Source organism: Nipponia nippon, unplaced genomic scaffold (genome assembly GCF_047370975.1).
Source record: "Nipponia nippon isolate SJK-2023a ecotype South Korea unplaced genomic scaffold, ASM4737097v1 scaffold_2, whole genome shotgun sequence".
NCBI lineage: Eukaryota > Metazoa > Chordata > Aves > Pelecaniformes > Threskiornithidae > Nipponia > Nipponia nippon.
Genome location: NW_028262336.1, coordinates 16,986,542 through 17,006,031, shown reverse-complemented (window position 1 = coordinate 17,006,031; position 19,490 = coordinate 16,986,542). Strand labels below are relative to the sequence as shown.

At 40.7% G+C, this 19,490-nt stretch overlaps 1 protein-coding gene across 3 annotated transcripts in view; it reads left to right on the top strand.

The window, feature by feature from the left end:
* Positions 1-19,490, top strand: part of HTR1F (5-hydroxytryptamine receptor 1F) — a 115,677-nt gene that overhangs the window by 81,143 nt on the left and 15,044 nt on the right. The window contains exon 3 of one of the 3 annotated variants that reach the window (XM_087757009.1): positions 12,849-12,946. The exons of the other annotated variants lie outside the window; for them this stretch is intronic. The gene's annotated coding sequence lies outside the window, so the exon portion shown is untranslated. The remainder of the gene's footprint in view (positions 1-12,848; positions 12,947-19,490) is intronic. 3 annotated transcript variants of the gene reach the window in all.

Genomic DNA, 19,490 nt, shown 5'->3' with positions numbered 1-19,490 from the left:
CAGGATAGACAATCTGGTTATTTCAAGCAATTGAGTACTGTCAAGATTAATGATATTTGACAAATCAGAGGTTGAAAAGATAAGAACCAGGATCATTATTGATGTTGAGAAAATAGGTTTGCAATTTCTTATACAATGATGAATAAAAGCACTACTCCTAGGAATAAAGCTGTCTATACATCTAATATTGAACAAATACATTATGCTTTTACCATACAGCACATATTTGTTTACACTAACTGCAAGAATCAGAGTACTAAACTTCAGTGTGGCTTTAGGCTTCTGGAAATCAATAGTGCCAAATTAAGTTTGTCCTGTAATGAACTAGATGTCAGTTGGCAAGTTCTCCAAGAACAAAGCGCTGAGCAATGGCATCCCTCCAGACAGCACGACCACAGCCCTCAATCACAGATCTCCACCTTGAATCCCACATGGTGGCTGACAGCCGTCGGTTTGGGACGCCCATGTCCCCAGGGTTCCCCATATAGTATCTGCTGCCCACTGGGTGACACTCACTCCTGCTCAGTCGATTCCAGCACAGGGGAATCATTAACTCCTCTCCTTCCCCCATAGGACCTGAGCAGACTTTTCCTGCACCCTTGCTGTGCAATAAGATTTAATAACAAGCAGAGCAGAGCAGGACTGAATCGAAACCCTGCCAGGCAGGACACCTGAGAGGCACTGAGTCTGAAAAAAAGGTTGTGATGTTCACCTGTTGGATCCAGGGAGGCCCTGGAGCAAGTCGAGTGCTGCCTTGCTGTAAAGGTCATTCTTCCCCATCGCAGTAGCAGTGGATATTTTGGTAATTTATAGTGGCTGGCAGACTCCATGGAAAGGAAAAGGGAACACTAAATCTCTGACCTAAACTCACATAAACTTAGCCTTCCCATTAATTAATGCACTAGCTTGCAGCTGCCCTACCCTCAATTTTTAAGGCATGATGGGCCAGAGAGGTCCTTTCAGACTAGAAGGGCAGCACAGGAAAAGCAAACTAACACTCTTCTGACTGCAGCTTTTGAGCAAGCACTCCATCTGTATGTCACATAGCACATTCACCTGGCCAGATAAATTTTATAATTAATTACTACTGGTATGTCTTTATGCAGCTCCAAATTTAACTACCAGCAAAGGAAAGCAGCATAAGTCTCTTCACTTTTTTTTTTTTTTTTTTTTAAATCAGTTTCAGTTCTTCAAGAATATTCTTCTTCAAGGGCTGTTTAAGGATGCTGTTCCAGTCCAGAAAGCTCTGTAAGAAAATCAACTTGTCCGATCTTCATTTGCAGTAGGGTCTAGTCTTCTATACAGAGATTTGCTCCCACAAAATAGATTTAATTTTCATAACTTTTTAAATCTCTGAATAAAAGCAACAAATTCATATAAGTGTAGTGCTTGACTGTCAAAATTTTGTAGATAGCATGAGCTGCTAAATGTAGCCGTGAACTGAATCTTTCATCTGCAAAATACTTTCAGAGCCTCCATTTTCTTAAATGTTATTTCAATAGGCTGTTTGGTACAGGTCATTCTTCCTTCCCTGTGGTAGCTCAACTTTCACTGCTCTGACAAATAGCTGCTGCCCGAAGGAGTCTGCTTTCAGCCAGGCTCTGCAGAGTGAGGTGCTAACCAGAAAAGCAGACCAGAAGCTCATACTGTTCTACACACTCAGCCCTCTCCATCCAGCTGCTATTACCTCCTGCCATACCGGAGCATACGACTGGCATAAATAACTGTTAGTCACAAAAAGAATAGAGAAGTATCTTTCTTGCTAACTGACCTTTCATAACACACTTACTAGCTCTATTTATGAAGGTTTGAATATCCCAGACTATTTACAGCTGAAAACTGTTTCTTACTGAGCTCTTTATTCTTATGGAGTACATTGTTTCAAACAGCCAAAATTGTCTTCTGAATCAAATTAATTTGCGTAACTTTATAGCCTAGTAAAGTAAATCAAGATTATTTCCAAGTTCAGTTCTACCAAAATTGTCTTAAAAGAGGCAAGTTATTTTTTTTCTGAAAAACATATGCTGTCCTTTGTTTACAACTAAAACAAACCACAGTTACATTCACTTTGAAGATCATATGTAACAGCTTATGCCCAACTCGGTCATATTCCCCTTCTAGTAAAAGCAAATCTTACAGAATCTGATCTTCTATAAGAAAACACAAAGACATATTTCCCCTTACATTACTCCGAGATATTTAAATTTACAGAAAGCTATTTGTGACAACCATCAATGGCTTCCTGGAACTGGTATCAAGAAGAGAATAGCATTTCTATGGCAACTGTCTCATCACATTTCAAAAACGGATGAACAAGCAGCACTCATCCACTTCTATGTTTTTCCTTTCCTCAGTAGTATCCTGTCTTTCCATTCACCCAGCTCTTCACAGCCAAGATAGGAAGAGGACACTTTTCAGTTAAGCTCCATAGCAGTTGTTGGCTGCTTGGCCATTTGGTCATTAAAGCTCTGAACTGATGGTGCTAAGAGATCTGCGTTATTATTCCTACTTCTGCTACTGACCCACTGCAAGGCACAGCCAGCTCTAAGTATTCCCATTTGTCTAGGGCATCAGGCTGACAAGGATAACAAAACGGTCACAGCCTACAGTATATTTTATCTCTGCCGGAAGCCTTTCAAACAAACCCAGCCATCACCACCCTGGGCTGGTTGCTACCACCAGCCGCACCGAGGGAGGAAGCCCATGGCTCACCCCAGCACAGCGGCTGCCATTGCCCCTACCCTGACAGAAGCAGCCCAGCAGTCCTCTGACTTCCCAGTCCAGCTCAGTTCCTCCCCCCTACACCTCCCCTTCACCCTCGAGGCAGCATTAGTCACAATTTTTCGCACACTTTGGAGGAGATCTGAGCCAGCTCTGCAATGCCATAAGCAGCTTGCCCATTTCTGAATCATACCTTTACCCCAAAGGGCTACAGAAAGTCATCGTTCATGTTTGCTCTGCTCTTCGTAATGCGTCTACTTTAGCACGCCTCGTATAACATACGAGAAATTGCTGTATGAGAACTGGAGTCTGACAAGCATGAAGGATTGAGGAACGTGTGTTTCGGGAAGAAACACACAACAGTAGCATCAACAGGGAGACTGGCCCTCAGGCTGCAGGCTTCCATATTGGCACCTGCGCTTGCTGATATGGCAATGATCTGCATGCAGAGCCGAGCTGCCCAAATTTTAGAGTTTCTGAGGAAGAAATATAATGGTTATTTTTAACAAGTAAAGCAGTCTCTGAAGTCAGGAGAGACCTGTAAAGTTCTTCCCCTCCCCTTCTTCCCAAAATGGCCACTTTAATATGCCCAGAGAGAGAAAAATATTTAAAGCATTATGTGAAAACACTTCATTCCCCTTTGAAAAGGGCTATAAACTGATACATATCCTCATTCTGCACCTCAAACTGGATATCATGGAAGAGACAGGCAAAGAGCATGATTCAACCATTTTGACTTTCAAGGCCTTTTTTGAAAAATATTCAAACTTTTATCATTTTTAAGACTGAAACTTGTCAGTCACAACCCCCACATTTCTTTACGCTTCATTCAAAACACAAAATATGTAATTTCTTCTGTTAAGGAACTTTTGCAAATCTTTCAAAGAATGAGCAAGTTCTGCCTTATGTCACTTTTCTTTTGTTCAAGTTCTGAATAGTGTCAGCGTGCTCAGACTTAGAAATACTGCACTGACCTGCTCTAAACTTAAGTGTGCACCAGGATGAAGTTTGCTTTCCTGCACTTGCTTCCCTGTCCCAACCACCCTACAGTATCAGCATGAGGGTCCAGAACAAAATTGCACTTAGGAGAAACCGATAGCGTTTCCTAGGTAAAAATTCTTCCTAGCACTAAGCAGGTTGTTTGTTTTAGGTTTTGTTGTTTTGGGTTTGTTTTTTTTTTGAGAGAGAGAGAGAGAGAGAGAATTGTCACTTCTGTATTGCAAGCAGGCCCATGTATATCTTGTCCTGCTCCTACAACTCTGTGCAGTCAGGATGTGAACTCTCAATCTTCAACAAATGTAATCTAGAAACAGAAAATGTGCCCATAGTCAATTTATTGTGTACTATGTGAACTCTATTATCTGCTTTACATACTATATTTGTACTTGGCTTATTACTGAAAATGTCATTTTAAAACAGTTATTTTAAACATTTCCATTAGATACCTAATGGATCTCCTAAACCAGCAGTCCAGCAAATTAAAAAAAATTCATCAAGCCAGTAAAACATGCTTACTTAGCAAATTTCTCTTGATTTGTCCTTAAGGATCACTTACTTTATATATATATATACACACAAAAAGTCTTTCTAATAATTTCCCTTTCCCCATCATTTAGCATTAGCTGTATATGAGCTTATATTCGTTATATCAATAAAATTGTCCATACTTTAATAGTTTCCACAAAAATTAATGCAATAAGTCATGTAATTGCTGCTGTAAAACCAGCTATATATTTATTACAAAAATGCATTATTACAAAATGCATAAAATATTTACTGTTATGCTGTTACTGTTTTATGCTGTAGCATTATGTTAAGCGGCAGCTTTCTTGTACAAATGAGTTTGATAGGATTCAAAATAGACAGAATAAGATAACTGGAGAATCGATATTCTATTAATGAACCAATGTCATTATTGTAAAATTGACATGATTACTGCAGAAAACCTTGCTTATCTACCCTGCGCTGTAGTATCTCAGATGGGATTCTAGTGGCCTGGACTCTCCTCCAAGGAAAAGAAGGTCTGGAGAGGACCTCCATCATCCCGTAACTCTCTAATTCAGCAGGGAATTCATAGAAAATTAATAAGTCAAGGTTGCCCTCCCCCTCAGTGTGGTTTGAGATCACCCGCTTAGTTGTTGGCTCCTGAGGACAGCCAACTCTGAGAGTGTTTGTAAAGGAACCGAGCACTTTGAGGAGGACTTGAGCAGGGGACAGTGCTCAGGTACAGCAGCATGGACAGAGATACTGTAAAATATGAAGCTTCCGATGTTTCTGGGTGCACAAGTCTTCGAAATCGCTGCCAGTCAGCCTTTCTAAACACAAAATAACTGCGGAGTAACTCCCAAAGCCCCCCTTCCCCATACACAATGTTGTCATTGCAATGCAGGAGCTTGAAGATGTATGGAGCAGGAATTTGGGGACTCTTTAATCAGTTAGAAGTATTCATTTTATTGCTTGAAAATGAAGAGAAGTCTTTTCCTTAACAGCATTATCAAAACTGCTACAATGCAGGAAATATGTATGTCTCCTATTAAAACAATGCTTCCTGATAGCCTAGTAGTTGTAACCTTTAAATCCCAATCTCTAGGTCAAAGGAATGAGCAGAAAATTGCAGTAAATTGTCAGACAGTGCTCCGAGATTGTGCAACTGAACGCACAAAGCACCACTAATCTGATGATGAGGGGGTGAAAATTTGATAAGCCTTTCCAAAGCAGATGTTTCTTCAGCAATCCCCCCTTATGCTAGTAAAATGGTTAACATAATCTTGAATCTGACAAGAAACTTTAAACCAGTCAATTGGACGCTTCCTGCAGAGAAAGTTATAAAATATTTCTGGCTGAACTGAGGAATAAATTTATATGAAACGTTGCTTGATTTAATACATTTTACACAGATTTAAGAAAATTAGTCTAACTGATCTGAAACTACCAGGAAGCCAGTCTAGCAGCATACATTACCAAAAGTAACTTTCTATGATCGTTTAATTACGAAAATGCTAAGAACAAACACTACTTCAAATAAATACAGATTAAGTAGTAAATTCCCTTGAAGCCTGTTGCAAGTACCAGCATATTAGATCAGCTAGCTTGTAAAGAGAGCGAAAGACACAGTGTACCAGCTTCCCATAGCAGAGCCTGTACCAGCATCACTCAGAACTGCCATTTTAAAATAACGGCCCAAAGGAGCTTCTCCAAGTTATTCATGTATCACTTAAGAGGCAGGTTGTGAGAGTTATTTGAAATAACTCCCAATAGCATCAGTGCAAGAAGAATGAGGTAACCAAAATCCATGTGGTGAGGGCCCGAGCCGGCCTTGTCAGACCCCCCCCCCGATGTGAAATACTGTCCTGGGGAAAATGTGGGCAGAGGGGCTACTGGCAGCTGCCAACAGTGCAGAAGGAGCATGTGCCTCCTTACTGAAACCCACCTGGCCCAGAAAACACGAGTTGGGAACACCAAGCCCTGGTGTCTGACGGGACCAGAGAGCAGCTGCTGGGAGGAGAGAGTCACCACTTCCCTCCATCCCTGCCTGGCTTTGCTTTGGTAACAGCACGTGGCATGCAATAAACTCTCAAAAGTCCTGCCAGCAATGTGGGAGGTAGCAAAGGGTGATTTTTGTGCAGGCTGCGCAGCCCTGGCAGCAGGAGTCCCATCTTTGGCTCCAGGTGTCCCTTTCAGGCTATACTGTTTCCTCACTACCCCCTGCAACTTCTCCTGCTACCACCTTGTGCCACCCCAGTGCTACTAGGAAAGATACCTGTTCCCTTCATCTTTTTATTTTTAGTGTAGATACACACATATATATGTAAGTGTATATGTATATTCTTCAATTTTATATACATACATACAGTGTTTGCACGTAGGCATGTACTTCAAAATTACAAGGAGCAAATGCTTCACCATTAAAAGTCCTCTGCCTTCAAATGCCAAGGTGTCCCTAGTGATCACCAATACTCACACATCTGCTGTAATTTCCTTTGAGAGAAAATTCTTTCATCCCAGAGGAAATTTATTTAAATGATGAGACTTTTCATTTAGGGCACTTTAATTAAATTACCAGTCTTTAAAGCTTTTGCCTTCTAAGACTCATTGTCCTTTGCACAAGATGAGAAGGCAGTCACAATTCATTGTCTTTATAGAGACATGTATTGGTTAAAAAAAATATTTAGCAGCTTGCAATTTCATGTCCTTGAAATTAGAAATGCTTGTATAGTTTAATATATGGAAATAGCCAGCCTTTGCTGTGTTAGACACATGCCCTGAACACATCCCAATGTCCATGGCATGTTTTAAAAACATATAAATTCTTTGAGATTTTAATTGTATTGTTGTAGACTCATTAAAAGTTCTTTAGTTCCATATATTGGGCCATTACCTCACGTCTGAGGTTTCCATGTTCTCATTTATGAGAAACTGATTATTACAAATAGGATAAAATCCAAGTGGCACCATATACTATTTTCCAATTAGGCGAATGAAGGAAAAGGAGAGTTTTAATGTCAAAAGGATTACAGGAAAGCACCTACCTTATAAGCAAGGAGTTACACAGGCTGAAATGAGATGAACCTTCAGTTCCCTATTGCCTCTCTGCTGAGTTTCTTTTTACAAGGGTGTAAAGTTATCTGGTGAACCTCTGTGGGATAAATTCCCCAAGAGAAGTGATCTCGACATTAACATTACCACAAACATCCTGAAAAATACTTCTTGCATGCCCTTGCTCTGTTGGTTATCTTAATTGATGAACCACTACAGCCCTGACATCCCCGTAGCTTTTAAGCACTTCTACAACCTTCTTGGACCACTGTGTAACACCACTATAGACATGATAGATGTTCTGCTTGGAAATCTATCTGCCAAATTTCTATTATTGGTATCTTGGGCAGGATTCATTTCTTCTAGCTCTAGAGGTCCACATTGCAGTTTTCTATATCTGAATTAGTCTTCCTAGGCTCCCTTTATAACCAGTGGGGAGAAATATGCACCTTCAGGCATAATTCGTCTGACTCAACCAAAACATCTACTTCAGGATGAGAATAACTGTGCCCTAGAGATGCCTGCTTCTCTGTGTAGGGTGGCAATTTAGGATTAGATGGCTGAATTTAGTCAAATAAATTCCACCATTTGTGTTTGAAAACACTACTTACCCCCCATGTTCCCAACATGGAGCGTGACACACAGTTATGACATCTTATACAGTCATAAGGGGAACCTGTACATGACAGCATTCTAGAGAGTTCACCCTCTAAAGAGCTGCTCTTGCTTTGAGAGTGCAGACTCAACATTTCCCAACAAGGAAATTATCAGTTTGCTCTAATTAATATGTCTGAACATGTGTACTAAAGTGGACTTCCTCCATTTTCCACACTTACATTCAATAATTTGACAGAATACTTCATGCTCTTAGGTGCCTATTTCAAACCAAAACACTCTCTGAATAGCACTTGCAGATAATTGATTTTTTTTCATTTACTTCCAGCTTGCTCTCTAATGCTCCAGCATGGTACTTTTTTAATTTTGAACATAGCAGAAGGCTTTCCTGTGAGAATAGCTTCTCTGAGCTTCCCCATGGGGCTTTTCAAGCCACAGTTCACGGCTGAAGAGGCAATGGGAGGACATACACCACCTCCAGCCATGCTAGAGGCGCACAAGGCAGCTGTCATTCCCACCCACTTCGGAGTGATTAGGTTTAATCCTTTTGAGCAGTGCAAACAAGGAGACAGGCTGCCAGCTGAAGCTTGCCCCTTTGGGATTTATAACATGGGTGGCTGGTAGGGCCATTTCTCTCAAGGTTTTAAATGGGAGTTTCCCAGAGGGAACACAGGGTGGTCACTTTGGGAACTAGCTGACTTTTCCAGTCCCCAAGTCCATTCTATTTAATGTCATTAGATAATGTCTGTCAAAGACAGACCCAGTTAGGTTTCATTTCATCCATACACTCAAGCAAGGTACCACCGTGTTAGAATAAACATTAACTGTGGACTTTTCTCCACTATCAGGAGCTTAAGCCTAGGGATCGCTTTCTGCGCCAGGAAAAAAAAAAAAAAAAAAAAAGCACTTTCTGTTACTTTTAATCCCTCATCCAACTTCTGCCAAGAAAGACAGGCTTACTCAGTGTAAAGCATGGAGGTAAAGCTCAGCCTAAGAGAGGAAGCTGCCAATGTTAAATGTGCTTTAAGATGAGGAAGCTGCCAATGTTAAATGTGCTTTAAGATAGCCTACCAACTACACAGATTGATCAAATTTTCTTTCCTGAACTTCATATGCGTAGTTTGCTTGGTGAGGTGCCAAGTGCACTAAGGATAATGCCAGATCCCTTTGTGGCCCATATGCAAGCATGTGGCATGGATAATCTGCCCCAGAAGTAGCACTGGTGATGCCTCATCTGGTGCTGGGTCATCTGCCATGCTTGGCAGAAAAGCTCTTTTCTGGTCCCACTGCTTTCAAACAATACCTCTTGCCAACAGCACCGAAATCAAATACATGTCACAGTTTAGCTTCAGCCATCTGAAATGGAAAAAGGACCAACTTTCTAGTTAAGCACCAAGTTAACTTGACAAGGAAGAGAATGTGGCCCTTTGAAGCACAGTTATTTTCAGCCACACTCTTTTTTCTGCAAGATTAATTTTCTTACTAGAAAAAAAAAAAGCCTTGGAGAGAAATCTTACAAAAATTATTCTTCATGGATACATCCTTGAGTTACATCTTTTTATGCAAGAGACCTTCAACCTGTACCTCTGTTTTTGGTACAAGAAAACACAAGGACCTCCTTCTGTCTTATTATCCTTAATTTAAACACATCAAGGAGCACTTAGTCAAAGAATTTTTCCACTGGCTTTACTTGGAGAGAAGTTTACAGTTGCTGACCAGCTAAATTGTCTTTAAGTTATTTATGCACTAGCAACTAGGAAAATTACTGCAGCCTTATACAAGACACAATGAACATTTTGATTTGCCGTGTCTGAATTCATGTTCTTAGAAGTTTAAGGCACTTAAACTTAGATGGCCCTTCCTCGGACAAGACACCTTTTGGCAGGGCAATTGTAATGGATCAATTAACAGGTTCGGCATTTTATTTCAATTCACGCTGCACATCCATCAAAGCTCCTAAGCACTGGTGCTTTAGGAGAGCAGGCATTTTCTAACTGCTTAAACAGATGGCTGGGAAGCAAAGTGCTTGCACCCTAACCCTAGCTTGCACCTTCCAAAACTCATCTACAGTTCCACACCTGAGTGAAATCATAATTGCTTCAAGATAAGACACCATTATAAATGCAAAGTACCACTAAAAACAGTAAGTCATTCTTAATGGTAAGCTCCTTGTCTCAAAGGGCTTTTCAGCATCCTAGATGCCCATTATATTTCCACCTGGTTCTCCAGGCTTAATAAATCACCCAGTGTCTTCAGTTTTCCCCCTTACGCTCATAAGGCCCCTGTTGTACTTTCTGCATCAAAAAAAAGTCCTCAACAAGTTCAAGCAAGAGGTAACAAGGCCATCTGTAACCTTTCACTGCACTTAAGCTGGGTTTCTACCTTACAGATCAGAAGCACTGGAGCTGAAAAGCAAATCTCCCACCTGGGAGATGCATCAGGAATGATTTGCTGCTGGGTTTTCTGCTGCAGATCTAACGGACAGTGCTCAGTATACTTGCAGACTGTACAGAGATGGGCAGGAGAAAGGTAACCAACTCACTGCTGCCAATTCGGTATGGCTGGGGAAAGACAGCCAAATGTGAGCATTTGGTCAAACTGCACAGAAAGGTATCCTAAAAGCTGTACAAAACAGAGGACTGAGCTTGACTTGTCCTCAAGACACTTTTACCCCTAGAGCAAAAGGAAAGTACTTAGTCTACCTCTCCTGGAGCACTAAGTGATCCTGTTTTTCACATTGCTTTGCAACTAAAGCAAAAGCCAAAAACTTGTCTTTAACTTCTCCAGTTTCTGTGTTTCTAGTACACAAGGAAGGAAGTAGGGGAGCGGGAAATATTCAGCTTCTCTCCCTGATCATAGACACTCTGTTGCCAATATTATCAAACATCAGAAAGGTTAATATAAAAATCCAACCAATTAAAATGTCATGTACTGTCGGCAATCCAGATGTCCAAACACAGAAAATCTGGATAATTAAAGCTATACGTATGTGAATTTTCCATTGCCACTCATTATTATTATTACTATGGTAATTTTATGTACTGAAAGAAGGGCTATATCTCCTTTATAGAGAAGGTTTATTTCATTAACTCCATATGTACAGGTAGGAAAATTGCAATAGTGCCTAGAGGAACAGGGGCACAATTAAGCCTCGGTATTGAATATACAGTTGAACAGATAGATATAGCCCCTGACACAGCGTTTGCCATATAGCAGATGAGGGAAATACTGTTAAATGATACTTAATTCTTTTAAATCACTACAATTTTAGATACTTAAGTATAACTTATTTCCTAAGGTTGATACTCAATTGCTTTAAATATTTAACCAAGATGAAATGTCCTTTAAAGATACGCAGGAAGTCAACTAGGTGTTGAAATGCTTTCTCAAGAAATTGGTACATGAGGTTCTTTATCCTGTTTCACGGAGAACAGGAGAACTTTATCAGCTTTTCTGTGGTTGTAAACAGAGCTTTAGGAAAAGCAAGCAGTTGATTCTATGCCTTTTGGCTAAAGTTAATAAATATAGGCAGTCTTAGTTGTCTTTTCAAACAACTCTCCTATATATGACTATAGCAATAGCACTAGAAGCTTCTTTATAGCTGGTAAAACATAATTTTTAACCACACAAAACTAGGTCTAGAAGGAGGCATTTGGATTCCTCACCCCCCACCAACTGAATCGTTAATTCTCTAGAATCTGTAGCATACATATAGGAATAAAAATATCCTGATTGAAGAGGACACAGGATTTGAACATGCCTTTAATGTACTGATCAAATCGTCTTAAAGGGCAGTAGACTCTTAAATGAAAAGCAAAGGCTTAAAACAGCAAGAATTGCAGAGACTGACATTTTTACTATAGTCAGAAGAAAGTTCCTGTGCTCATCAGTCTCTTTTTTTGATAGATAAATGATCCAAATATTGCTTCTCCCAGGGGTCCCAAGCAACATTTGTGACATTCTTAAAGGCACTTACTTTTTAGTCTGCCTGCTTTGTGACCGCACATATAAATACTTAATAGCACAGCTTATGAAAACTTTTCAAAGGCAATTGCCTTTCCTGTGACACACCCTTTACTGGTTTTACGTAACTGCTTTTAAAGTGCAAGTGCAGTAATCATCATCTATGGAAAACTGAGAATATTAAAAAGACCTATTCCCATATGTAAGTCATTGCAATTTGTAACACCGTTTTTATTATCAACCTGCAATGCAGCCAAAACATGCAACTGAAGAAACCTGAAGAAATAACTGTTATTATTATTCTTATAAGATGGAAGTGGCACATGCAGTTGCAGTCAAAATCCAAATACTTCAGTTTCAGACTGGAAAATAACTTTGTCGTGTCATGGAATCAAGCAAATTAAGAGCCCCCTGCTACCGATTTCCTAAACGGATGTCTCTTCTCAACAATTACACTGCAGACTTTTGCTAGCACAATACCATCAATGACGCAGCCGAGCTTCCTTCTAAGGCATACTTCTTACCCACACAAAAAGTCAAGAAAGCACACTCACAACAGCTGAATAAAAGCTCACAAGTACCTCTTCTCTACTCTTACATGTTAGCAAAAAAGGAGCCACCAAGACACCAACTTCTTGTACTTTGAAGACTGGTCAATATCCTCCTTCTGGATATTCTGTAACAACCACCATGGCAGCAAAAGATTTTTAATTACATTAGGCTGAAAAAAGAATTGCATTATTAAGGAACAACCAAACAGTTCTTTCCTTAAAGCCTATTAAGGCTAACAGACCTTAAGCCTTGGTCTGGCAAGTGTTCAGCCAGACAGGGAAAAACATGTATGATACTGTCAGTGGCACAGGACAAGGAGCCCCAGCTGCAGTGCATCTATTTTTCTAGCTGGAAGGAAATTCTGGGGGAAAAAGGACTGAGAAATAATCACCTTGTGTTCAAAACGCCTGATAAGTCTGATGAACAAAACCCCTTTTCGTTGCATTTTGTTATCCCACCAGGAGGGGATGAGAGAAGAAGAAAGAAAGAAGGATCTGATGCTTCCCTGAATACAGCGCTGCTAATAGCGGTCCTCTGAGGCTCCAGCTATTCACTGCAGGTTTGTTTCAGAGACCCAAAGTTTTAATAATCACTTGTCTTTACGAGGTTACCTCAAGCAATGTGCAAGCATTTGACCATGCTAACATCTGTAAATACTGAGCATCATTATTTACGAGTTGCTCTGTAGCACAGCTTTCTGGGGATCATTAGTGGCACTCCACACCACAGCATCTGAGCAACCTTTGATGAAATTAAATGACTCTGATTAAACTAGCCCATAGTCAGACCAAAGGAAGAACAATTGCAAGCTGTAACAGATTATTTGAACTAGATACTTTCTAGCCTAAGTGCATTTTATTCCTTACTTCAATTCTTCAATCCACGACTATCACCACAGCTGACAGTTTTTAATATATTTATGAAGCACAAGTACTAAAATGTCCATTTTACATATAGAGGCACTGAAGTCATTCATTCACCCAAGATCTCCTAGTACCTTTGCAGTCACGAAGGAACCCTACCACCCTGCTTGGCACCAGCTGCTGGGCATCGCAGGGCATGTGGGATCCTGGGTGCGTGGGGTGAGTGCCAAGGTGGCAAGGAGATGCCCTGTTGCAGAAGAGAGAGAAATCAGTTCAGGGAGGCATGAAAGTGCCGTCACACTTGCTTGATCCGTATGCTCCAGCATCCAACAGGGACCTTCCCAAAATAGTTCTGCCACAGATACCAACTCTTCAAACTGAATAACAATCTCTAGCATTTAAACTGACTCATCTATTTCTTAAGCCTGAAGAGGCACACTTTGCCACAGTTCTCTAAACTGGGCAGAGGCAAACCAGCAAAAAGGGCAGCCAAGTTCACTGCGTTGGGCAGAGGCCACTGTTTTGTCATGCATCACACACAAACACCAGCTCCATCCTTCTTGCTGGATGTTGCTGCAGAAGCAACATCTGCACAAAGAACATACTTCCTTCTTGCCATCCAACTTCAACACTACTCACTACAGGAAAAGCAATTATCTCTTAATCATCACAGAAGTCAGAAGCCAACATAAAAGCAGCAGATACATATAAAAAAAAAAAACAACAGACTATGCCAGGTACCCATTTATCTAAATTAAAATCTTTATCCATTTCAAGGTAATAAGGAGCATAAACCTACTGATCCCATTAAATACAGCTGAAACACATCTTACAGCGATGCTTTTCATCATCACAAAAGGTTAATCTAATGATCCTGTACCATACTTGATAGTTATTAGAAAAGTCAAATTTTATTTTGGGGGTTGGTTTGGTTTTTGTTTTAGTTTGATTTTTTTTTTTTTGTCAGGGATGGTTTTGTTCTGTTTTGCTTCTTTCTTCAGTGTTCTTCTATACTTACTTTTCACGTTATATCTCATCTGCAACTGAGATATATGAGAAACCGTCATGGCATTTAAAGGTCTGCAGCATTTTTTCCACTGCTAGCTGAAAATAATAGGGAAGCAAGGACTTCAGTACATTTGAGCCTTTCCCCCCCCACCACAGCGCTATCTCAAATCACATGTTTTCTGAAAGCTTCTACGCTGTTTGTTACAGTTGGGTTTTTTTTAATTAATGTTTGGATTTAAATTAGTTGATGAATAAATGGTTATGCCTATGCAGTTTTCTTCCATGCAGTGCTGCATACTTTCTAATGAATTGAGAGTATTAACAGTCAATATTGAGGTCAAACCAGGTCATGATGGAGTAATCAAAAGAAAAAAATATATAGGTGCAATATTAATAAAATGTTATTTCCAATACAATAGATTTAAAGATTTTAGGACAAAGTTAGTTGCATGGCCTAAATTAGCTCCTAATGCATCCTAATGAAAAAAAAAAATTCATTATCAGAAACAGAGAGAACAAAGCAACTGGAATTAATCATTTGCAGAAGGAAAATACTGTGATTGCTTGCCTGGGTCTAAAGCAATCCATTTGAATTATCAGAAAGGATAATAAATGTTGCAGTAGACATCAAGCAACAGCAAACCCAGGAGCTGCAGCTAATGGTGTTGGAACTTTTCAACCCAAACCCCAAAGTTAAACACCTACAGAACAGGCAGAGCTTCCAAGTAAAGACAACATATTTGATTTTTTCAGATGCTGGCAACCACATTCATTTTATCTGTTCCAACAGCTTCTCCTAATGTCACTAACCAGTCACTAACCAGTCCCTGAGGGCTCAGTTAACCCCCTGCTAAGCAGGAGCTGTACCGTGGAGAGGAACGTGCACCCCTCACACACCAGCACCTGGGCACAGACAGCGGCGGGAGCAGCGGGCGCTGGAGCTTCCTGCTCTCTGACAGCAGATGCAACAAGGCTCCCATCCTCAGAGGGGCTGAAAGTCTTACTGGAGCCCCAAATATCCACCCACAACCTTCAGGGACTAATGCCACTGCTGGAGGGCAGATTTCTCCCCATCCTTCATAGTGCCTCAGTGCAGTGTGGCCTGGCCAGGCTGGGGGCTACCAGGGAGGTGTGGGTGCCCTCCGTCCCCAACCAGCCTTGTCCCACAGCCCCCAGCAAGGTGAAACAAGTCAAGGACATTGCTGGCATCAGCAACAGCCTGGCCACCCCCAGGCACCACCCCAGCCAGGGCAGAGATGCAGAGATTTCCCATGGGAGGGAACAGGGCCACTCACAGAGGTCATGGACCTTCCTAGCACGAGGATACACGAATGTGGCATGCCTACGGCCAAAGCTCCCCTGCCACCACTCGTTCCCAACCATCATGTCACAACTCTGTAGTACCAGGCAGGCAAAAGTTTGTGTGCCCTTTTAGATTGACCAAGTATGCTTTTATGCATATTCTAGTTGTATAAATACGTGAGCATTAAGTTACAGTCGCTCCCAGACACATCAGACAGGAAGAGGCTCCGCTGGCTCCATTACCTGAGATATCACTCTCTGTTCACAAACTCCCTCTCCTGGTTTGGTTTGGGGGTTTCTTTTTGTTTGGTTGGGCTTTTTTTAACTGCATTTTCCAAAGAAAACATGGCACAATCTTCAGGACTTTAATCCTCCAGCATTGGAGAGGGAGCCCACGTAACACAGGACTAAAGTTTTTAGATAGTCCTTACATTCTGCAGTGGATTTTAGCCCTGTAGTCTTTTTTAGGATCTGCTGCACTACATATTATATATCACAAATGTACTGTGATAGAGCTGGATGGACCATATAAAATTAATGTCATCAGTTAATGATTTGGCTATTTCTCCACAGGCTCGCTAGTTTTACTTGAAGCTGTAGATGCTCAGGTCGACTGGTTAGAGAGAGCACCCTCTTTCTGTATGTATATATAACTAACTATCTGTAGCTAGATCTTTATCTTTTTAAGAAAGCCTCTAAATCTTGGGACTATGAGGAGGAATGTTTGATGTACATGACCTAGCTACATCCTAAAGACTGTGAATCAAGAAACAAAGAGGTAAAAGAATCCCAGAATGTAATGTCATCATTTAGTGGCTAAAAATGGGAAAAATTGAAATTAGAAAAAGAAACAAGGGACTATACAGATGTGGAGACTTGCCTGAATCTGTTCATTGCTCCTTTCCAGAAGAGTTAACATTAAAATATTCTTCAGCTTCAAAGAGCAAAGACTCATTTTGAACACTAAGGACACACAGTTTTCAGTAATGACTTCTTAAAAGAGAAAACATAGAAATGATGGGCAAAAATACAATGCAATACATACACGTGTACCTCAATGAGGGCATAAAATGTGAGACCCTGTACTATATTTCTCATTACTTGCCAACAGTATATTGCTGTTAAAACGTTAAAAGCCTTTTTCCATCAATTTCAGCAGCTCCAAAGGGTAAAACTGAAGGCATTTTAGCAGAGAGCTTCGAAGTTATAATTTGGTCTCTTCCAGTCTCCTGGTAGAAAAATAGTTTGTCATGCTATAGTCCATAGTTAAATCCTCCAACTTCCCAATGTGAGAGTTGGGCTGTAAGCAATCCAGAGAAAGGAATTCAGCGTTTCCAACAGTGCTAAGCACAATGGTGTTCCCATACATAACAAACAAGCCAGATTATAAAGAAGCAGTGGCTTACCTTTCATTTTTCTTTTCCCTGAAGATCAGTGCATTAACCATTTGCCTCTGTCCTTTACTCCTGCTTTTTACCATGTTATTATGTGAAAGCACATCTTATAATCTTTCTCTCTCTCAGAAGCTATAGGGGCCACAGACAACCTACAATTGCTGCGAATACACTGAAGGTTTTTGAACTCTCTACTGATGTGCCTTCTGCGGATTTGGGCAATTAGATACAGCCAGTTTAATGCTTCTCTTCACCACCAAATTAATATTACATGTTGTCATGTGCAAGTACTGTCAAACAGCTTTTTTTAAAGAGTCCTCATAAAATGTTTTGAAATATACCACAAGTATACACCATGATTACAAAGAAATTATCATATAAAAAGACAAATTTCATTTTCTCAGCATACAACTTAAGGAGAAAACAGCTGCTAGAATTATTGCTTCTTTATGTTAGTATTATAATCCAAATCTAAGAGATAGCTTTGCTCAACCTTCTTTTGAAATGGCATACTTTTTTTCTTACTCAGGAAACAAAGAGCTGAAGCGCTGTCTACAAGCATCCCGAGCATAAAGTAGTATCTAAACTTCTCTACTATGCTGAAGGCTTTCATAATCACAAATTTATGTTTTAAAGGATCTCAGAAAGCCAACATCAATAGATTCTAAAGGAAGGAGGAAAAAAAAAATTAACAACAGTAAAAAAAGCCTTTGAAATTTTGTTTGGAAATAGTTTCTTAGGCTTATCATTTAAGATTCTTTAGCTGCTTTATCAATGAGGAGTTTTGGGGATCAAGTGAAACTGGATAATCTTGTTAGACAATTGCTGTCTGTACTGAATTCCTGGGGCGACAATAAGGGGTTTTTTCATAATTAATTCTGAATCATCTGCTTAAATTTTAAGAAGCCATTCACAGTCATCTGTGCTGTATGTCAAGTGTCACAACTACATCAGAATTATGCAAAGGAAAAAAGTTGCATGTGACAGTCTGTTATTTTCCTATCAGAAATGAAAATGAGTTCACAAAGTGTTAGAGAGCTTAAGACCTTATTCAGTAATCATAGCGTCTGCAACAGGAGACCTGACAGATTCAGGAGGCTTCCTAGGGAGGATAAATCCTTATTTCTGTATTTGGACACATTCTAATACTGCCCTGCTGCTACGAGCTTTCTTGAAAGTGTTGTACCCCTAACAATATACCCAAGGCCAAAGGCTTCTAGGAATTATTCAGCAAGCTGTGATGCCACCTGACCACAGAGACAGTTGTTCCCTGCCAAAATGTGGTGCCAAGATCCCTGTCCTGGCCACACACAAGTCATTTGCAGACCAGCTGCCAGTCTGGGCATGGTGGCGGCTGCTCCGGCTCGCCTCCCTCCTGTCCTCACCATAGCAGCCCCACACAGAGCCAAGTAAACATGCCAGCTTGCTCAGACAGCTCAGAAATCCCAAACGCCGACTTCCACTGCACCTCACGGACGTGCTATTTGGCATCCTGGTTCTTCAAAGAAATTACTGCGTTTGCATACATTTGACTCGATTCAGCAGCAGTGTGGGATATACACGCATTCAAGTGCTGTGCGAGGGGGTACTCCAGCACCCCTCCTCCCCATGCATCCCACTTCCTCAAGTTCTCCCCCAGCTTTCCCATCTGATGCACTCTCCATAGCTCTCCTGGCCACGTTTTGGTTTTTGTTGTTTTGTCTTTATGCAAGCTGTCCTGAGACTTGTTTTTACAAATATTGGTACTTTTAAAGGAGACCAGTAATAAACTGAAGTAGAGACAAAGGCGTACTCAAGAGCTGCAGAGTATTTTGAAACTGTGAAAAGGAGGAAAGCTAGAGCCCGATCTGCACTACAGAAGTTTTGTCAGCATAGCTGCCTCCCAAATCTCAGACATAGATGGTTTATACAGGCCTGGAACAAATGCTTTTTTGCCATTAGCACTTATGCCAATTCACTGAGTGTACTAAACTCTTCTGGCTAAAACATTCAGTTGTGTCAATGCTAGGATTTAAATCTTTAAAAAAAATAATAAAAAAACCCTACACGACTGAAAAACCATATGAAAGAAGCAAATGAGGACTTCCCACGTGTCTGGTACCCCTTCCCTTTGAAAGATACATTCCCTAGATAAAAGTTTCCTGTGGTGCTCATGGAGAGTCTGACCAACCAGTTACCCGCCCACATTAATGCTCTGCCTCCACACAGGAGAATGCATGGCTCTATGTTTTGTATTACCAGCACCGTGGCACTCCATGCAGAGTACAACACAAGTCATGTCCTTTTTAGTATAGACCTAAGTTTGAAGGCACAGAATCTGGATTTTGGAAAGACCCCCAGCCTAAGTGTTCGCAGTGGTGAATAAATCAATCTTGGCACAAACACCTAAAAAAAAAGTTTCAGTGCCAGTTAGGAAGCACCAGTCTCAACTGTATAATTACACCTCTCTGCCTCTTCACTAGGCGAACTCTACCAACATGAATCTCTGTTTGCCTATGAAGGAGGCCAATAGCTTGGATCTCTACAGGTTGACACA